This window comes from Elaeis guineensis, chromosome 14 (genome assembly GCF_000442705.2).
Source record: "Elaeis guineensis isolate ETL-2024a chromosome 14, EG11, whole genome shotgun sequence".
In the NCBI taxonomy this organism is placed as follows: domain Eukaryota; kingdom Viridiplantae; phylum Streptophyta; class Magnoliopsida; order Arecales; family Arecaceae; genus Elaeis; species Elaeis guineensis.
In genome coordinates, this window is record NC_026006.2 from 31,379,864 (window position 1) to 31,387,121 (window position 7,258).

General features: G+C 37.1%; 1 non-coding gene across 1 annotated transcript; it reads right to left on the minus strand.

Annotated features, from left to right (window-relative positions):
• Nucleotides 1-272: 272 nt before the first annotated feature.
• Nucleotides 273-378, minus strand: LOC140853909 (small nucleolar RNA R71). Its single transcript, XR_012137051.1, has one exon. It is a non-coding gene; the product is annotated as a small nucleolar RNA R71 (small nucleolar RNA).
• Between the last annotated feature and the right edge of the window lie 6,880 nt (nt 379-7,258).

Below are 7,258 nucleotides of genomic sequence, written 5' to 3' on the forward strand. Positions count from 1 at the left end.
GATTAAGTCTAGCATTATTCAAATATTGCCATCATTCTATGGACTTAGTAACGAGGACCCATACAAACACTTGGATGAATTTCTTGAAATTTGTTCCACAGTAAACATCCAAAATTTCTCTGATGATGCCCTTAGGTTGAAACTATTCCCTTTCTCACTTAAGGACAAAGCCAAGCATTGGTTAAACTCCTTAGACTCTATAACCATTTCAACTTGGGATTATCTTCAGAGAGAATTTCTCAAGAAATACTTTTCAATTGAAAAAATAAATCAAATTAGAAAAGCTATCACTAGTTTTTTCCAATTGGAGGGTGAACTTTTTCATGAGACATGAGAAAGGTTAAGGGACCTCATTCATAAATGTCCACACCATGCTATCCCTAAATGGCAACTTTGTCAGTGTTTTTATGATTGTCTATCAAAGAAACACCAATAAATGATTGATGCATCATGTGGTGGGACATTCATGCTAAAGAGTGAGGATGAAGCCTGACAGCTCTTTGAAATACTTAGTGAGAATTCCCTACATTATATGTCTGCCACCTCTAGAGAACAACCCATGCTTCAACAAAAAAAAAGTGGAATTTATTAGATTAAAAATGTCATAGATATCCACAGTAAGGTAGATAAACTATCCCAAAAATTAGACCGTCTTCTAAATACTAGACAATCCTCGATTCCACCTAACCCAATCCAAGAAGCTTGTGCATTGTGTGCAAGTCCGAACTATTTTGTTAGTGAATGCCCAGCCACACCTCAATTTTCTGAGTTTGTGCACGAGTAGGTTCAGCAAGCTTAAGTCCAATAAGCTCGCAGACCAGGAAACGATTCATATTTGAACACTTATAACCCCGGCTGGAGAAATCATCCAAATTTTTTCTGGAGACCACAACCAGTGGTTGGCCCTACCGCACCTCGACCTCAATATCAGGACCCAACATATAGGCATGGACCATACCATCAATTTCAAAATGCTCCTCAACTGTCTACTACTGGTCACAGCTTAGCTTTTGAGGAAAAAGTTCTGAAAGTACTAGAATGATTAGAAGTCAACACTCAGACCCTTAACTCCCACACACAATCCATTGCTAAGCTAGAGACCCAAATAGGTCAACTAGCAACTGCATTCAATAGGAGGGAAGGAGAAAAATTATCTAGCCAACCCGAGAGCAACCCAAGAGGGCAATTTGTGATTGAGAGCTCTAATACCCCAGAAGCTTTTTCTGAACATGCCAAATCAATCATGACTCTGAGAAGTGGGAAGGTCATTGAACACACTAGTAAAACTAATAAGACCGACCCTAAACCTCTAACCAAAGCCAAATCACCCAAGAACAAGGAGCACCTTAAAATAGAGAATGAACCAACTGCACCGGAATCATCTTACTTGCCTAAAGTCCCATTTTTGGATGCCCTGAAAGCCCCTATTCCTACAGATAAGAAGGGAGGAAGACTCGACGAGATGTTGAAATTGTTTAAGCAAGTCCAAATTAATCTTTCCCTTCTAGATGCAATCAAACAGGTCCCTGCTTATGTCAAATTTTTGAAGAATTTATGCACCCAAAAACGTAAATCTAGATCACAAATCCCAAAGAAAGTATGCCTCACTGAACAGGCTAGTTCTGTCTTCCAGCATGCCACTCCTCCAAAGCTTAAGGACCTAGGAGCCCCCATCATTTCCTGTGTTATAGGAGATTATCACATTGAAAAAGCTCTTCTGGACTTAGGGGCAAGTGTGAATCTTTTACCTAGTTCGATGTATGAACTTTTTGGATTCGGAGAACTGAAACCCACATCAGTCACACTGCAATTAGCCGATAGATCAATTAAGGAACCACGTGGAATGCTTGAGGATGTCTTGGTCAAGGTAGATGAGTTTTACTTTTCAGTTAATTTTTTGGTTCTCGACATGGAACTAAGTGGCAACCCAAGATAAATTCTCATTATCTTAGGACGATCCTTCCTAGCTATGGCAAATGCATGCATTAATTGTAGGATAGGAGTCATGGACGTATCGTTTGGAAATAAGAAACTGAGACTGAATGTGTTTGGTACTTTTCAAAGACCATCAATGGATAGTTGCTTCGAAGTAGATACATTAGAAGACATTATAGAAGATGCAATACCCATAATTCTAGCACCAGACCCCTTAGATACTTGCTTGGCTCACTTTGGAGTGTATGACTTTGAGGGATATATGAAAGAAGTTAACACCTTGTTGGATACACCACACGATAAAACCACTTCTCCATGGACAATCAAGTATGAGCCATTGCCCACATTAGCCAGTACACCAATAGTTCTATCTTTAAAATCACCACCTACGTTAGAATTGAAACCCCTTCCTGTTACGCTCAAGTATGTATTTCTAGGACCCAATGACACCCTCCCGGCAATCATTGCATCAGACTTGACCCCTAATTAGGAAACATAATTGGTTGGTATTCTGAAGGAACACAAAGAGGCTATCGGTTGGTCCATTGTCGATTTAAAAGGAATTGACCCCTTCATTTGCATGCACCATATTCATTTTGAGGCAAATGCCAAACCCCATCGAGATATGCAGAGGAGATTAAACCCAAACATGCGTGAAGTAGTAAAGAAAGAGGTGGTAAAGTAGTTAGATGCTAGAATCATCTACCCCATATCTGATAGTAAATGGGTCAGTCCCACTCAAGTAGTATCTAAGAAATCAGGTATTACTGTGGTTGAGAATGAAGAAGCTGAACTGCTTCCCACTCGCAAATCATCTGGATGGCGAGTATGCATAGATTATAGAAAACTAAATACCGTTACTAGAAAGGACCATTTTCCATTGCCCTTCATCGACCAAATCTTAGAACAGTTAGCAGGACAAAGTTTCTTCTATTTTCTTGATGGTTATTTAGGGTACAATCAAGTACCTATATTTTCGAATGACCAATAAAAGACTACCTTCACCTGCCCCTATGGCACCTTCGCTTTTCGACATATGCCATTCGGGCTCTGCAATGCACCCGCTACATTTCAACAGTGTATACTGGTCATTTTTTTGGATATGGTGGATAAATATCTTGAAGTTTTTATGAATGATTTTTCTATGTTTGGAACCACCTTTGAGGATTGTCTCCATAATCTTTCCAAAGTTTTTAAATGGTGTATGGAGACAAATCTCGTCCTAAGTTGGAAAAAGAGCCATTTCATGGTGCGGAAAGGAATTGTATTAAGACATATTATTTCTGAAAGAGGAATCGAGGTAGATAAAGCCAAAGTTGAGGTCATTTCAAAACTACCACTCCCTACTTCGGTCCGACAAATACGATCCTTCTTAGGTCATGCTGGATTTTATAGATGCTTCATCAAAGACTTTAGCAAGATTTCAAGACCCCTGTGCAATCTGTTGGCCAAGGACACACCATTTGTCTTGGACGAAGACTGTTTGAAAGCATTCAACACATTACGAACAGCCTTGACAACAGCACCCATAATAAAACCCCCTGACTGGTCCATTCCATTTGAGATTATGTGTGATGCCTCTGACTTTGCAATAGGTGCCGTCTTAGGCCAAAAAATCAATAAGGAGCCACATGTGATCTATTATACTAGCAAGACTCTTTTTGATGCCCAATTAAACTACACCACAATAGAAAAAGAGCTACTAGCAGTAGTGTTCGCTCTTGAAAAATTTTGCTCATATCTGTTAGGGTCTAAGGTTCTAGTTTACTCTGATCATGCAACTCTGAAACATCTCCTCTCAAAGAAAGATACTAAACCGTGTTTGATCAGATGGATCCTTCTTTTACAAGAATTTGATCTGAAAATCTGAGATAAGAAGGGTTTCGAGAATGTGGTAGCTGATCACATCTCCAGGATCTTAGTTGAACACACGATAGGCATAGATGAGGTCAAAGAAAAATTTTCTGACGAACAACTTTTCGCAATCTCCTCTAACCGTCCTCCATGGTTTGCCCATATTGTCAATTACTTGTCAACAAGACAAGTACCTTCTCTTTGGACAAAACAAGAAAAGGATCAATTTTTCTTGCAAATTAAATATTATTTCTAGGAGGAATCTGAACTATTCAAATACTGTTCTAACCAAGTTATTCACCGTTTTGTTTCTGAGAGTGAATTCCAAAGCATTCTCACTTTTTGCCATTCTTCAGCATATGGGGACATTTTAGTGAAAGAAGAACTGCAGCAAAAGTGCTGCAGAGTGGGTTTTATTGGCCAACGCTTTTCAAGGATGCACATGAATTTGGCCAAAGTTGTCTGTAATGTCAGCAAACAGAAAATTTATCCAAGAAGGATATGATGCCGCTGACCCCCATTTTAGTAGTAGAAATCTTCAATGTTTGGGGGATTGATTTCATGGGACCTTTTCCAGCCTTATTTGGATTCGAATATATTCTGGTGGCAGTTGATTACGTGTCAAAATTGATGGAGGCAATAGCTACACGGACTAATAATAATAAAGTTGTAACTAGTTTTATCCAATGAAACATCATTGGTCGATTTGGCTTCCCAAGGGTGATCATTAGTGATGGGGGACTCATTTTACGAATAAATATTTTGAAGCACTTATGAAAAAATATAATATTACACACAAAGTGGCCACACCATATCACCCCCAAACTAATGGTCAGGTAGAGGTGTCAAATAGGGAGATTAAACATATCCTAGAAAAGACGGTTAGGCCTGATAGAAAGGATTGGTCTCTTCGCTTAGATGATGCATTATAGGCTTACCGTACAGCTTTTAAAACCCCTATCGGTATGTCACCCTACCGATTAGTTTATGGCAAAGCTTGCCATCTACCGGTTGAATTAGAATATCGTGCACTCTGGGCCATACGAATATTTAATTTTAACATGAAGAATGCAGGTTCTAATCGAAGGTTGCAAATCAATGAACTGGAAGAACTTCGCAACGATGCATACGAGAGTTCACGAATTTACAAGGCTTGAACCAAAGTATTTCATGACAAATATATCTCTAGAAAATCATTTGAGTTAAATCAAAAGGTATGGCTTTTCAATTTCAGGTTATGCTTTTTTTTGATAAACTTCGATCCCGATGGGATGGACCTTTCATTGTCACACAAATATTCCCACATGGAGCAATTGAAATTCATGACCCTCGGAATGGCAATAAATTAAGGTAAACAGCCAACGTCTGAAGCCATATGTAGATGAAATTGCACATAAAAAATGAATCGACACCATCTACCTGTGTGATCCACTTTATAATGAATAATAAACTTGGCGTCTGCCTGAAGACGTAAAACTTAGCACTTGTTGGGAGGCAACCCAATGATTTCATATTTTTTTTACTTTACTGCAGCTGCAAAAATTTAGAATAAGAGCCTATTAATCAATGAAGCTATCTTTAACTTTCGAAGCAAAATTATCCTAGGTGCACTCTCTCCTTTTATTTTCTTTGCTTTCCTACTCTATTGAGGACAATGTAGATTAAGTTGGGGGGGAAAGAAAATTAATAAAATCCTTGAGTATGGTCAGAAATAATTAATTTTGTGTATCTAAATTTTATTTTGATTAAGAGTCAATTAGGCATCCTCATCAATGAATGATTAACGGTCAAGATAATAGAGATACTGAGGAATAAATTATTAAAAAAATTCAATGAATGGTAGGATTTAGACTAGATCAAATTTTAGGAGTGATTCTACAATCCTCTTCTTATTGATCTCAATAAAGAATCTGCTTCAAGAGAGATTAGGTGGAAAGGTCGAGGTATGCAAAAATTTTTCTTAAAATTTATTTAAATATATATATATATATTAGTTTTCTACTGAGTAATTGGGTCTCTTCACCTAAGTAAGCATTGTGGTTCATGTAAAAAGGTGGGCAATATTAAAAAAAAATAATGGATAATAAGGGGACTAAATTGCAAGAAGATAATAAACCTCTCTCACATTAAGTTAGAAGATTTAAAGAGTAAAGTGGGGAGTTGGTGAAAGAAAAGCTCTTGAAATTTTTTTAGTTAATACTCAGTCACTAATTGGGTCAAATTGATAATCCAATGAAGTATCTTTTTAATGGTCTGACCAGATATCATTTACCTTTTGGGATGCCTAACCTAACTTTTTATTCAAGATCGAGTCGGTACACAATGCTGATATATCTATTTTACTCGAGAACGAGCAAAATTCAAGTTGGAGGGTGTGATAAACACTTAATTTAAGTCATTTAAAGTAGAAAATTATATTTAATTTATTTTATTTATTAAGAATTTGATGCTTCTTTTTATGTTTTATAGGAAAGGTGATTGATGATACAAAGAGTCTGATTCGTAGATCAAAAAGACTCAATTTTGAAAAAAATTAGACTTAAAATAAAAGAAGGATGCATACGGTATTATAGAAAATGAAGATACTATGCAAGGAACCCAAAAAAGATATAAGCATCATTTTAAAGAAACAAAAGTTTCTTTTTATAATTTTCTAATCAAAAAGGAGTGTAAGTGGTTTCCTAACAGCTAACTGGTCCGTGAAAGAAGATTACGGGCGCACGGCATTGCGGGCGCACGGCATTGCGGGCGTGCGACATGGCAGGTTCGCGGGGAGTTAGTGCTGGCAGACACAGTGGCGAACAGAAGGATGCTCATGATAGCAGATTGATCTAAAAATTAAAAGAAAAAAATATAATACTTGAAAATACTTCAAGAGGAAGAATTTATATTTTTTTTATCTGCTTGTGATCTTTTCATCTCATCCATCCATCTTTTAGTCTTTAGTATTTTCTTTAGTCCCACATCTGAAAATCATGTAAAACTCCTCCCTCCTAATACCTATAAAAAGGCTCTTGTACTCCCATTTGGGGGGATCCTAGAAATACTTCTAGAGCCTTGCATAGAGGAAGAGAAAGGGAGTACTCTATGAGCAACTAGGCTAGCAGTCTCGAGAGTGGAGAAAAAATTTTGTAATGACACAGAGTGGGTTTATTGTTCTAAACTTTCTTGTATTTCTTTATATGCAATAAAGATTATACTTTTTATTTAAATCATCATGAGTTCTTTATTTGCTCTCTTTCATATACTTTTATTTATGCTTTCCTGTTAGATTAATATTACGAATAACTTTTACTTTCTGGAGATGCACCATGATCTATGGGTACGGGGCGTGCCGAAGAAAGAAGAGTTGTTTACCTAGTACTTTTCAAAGATGCACCATGATCTACAGGTATGGGGTGTGTCAAGGAAAGATAGATATTTTTTCTAAGATTAATCACATCTATTTATTTAAAAAAAAAAGAGATAC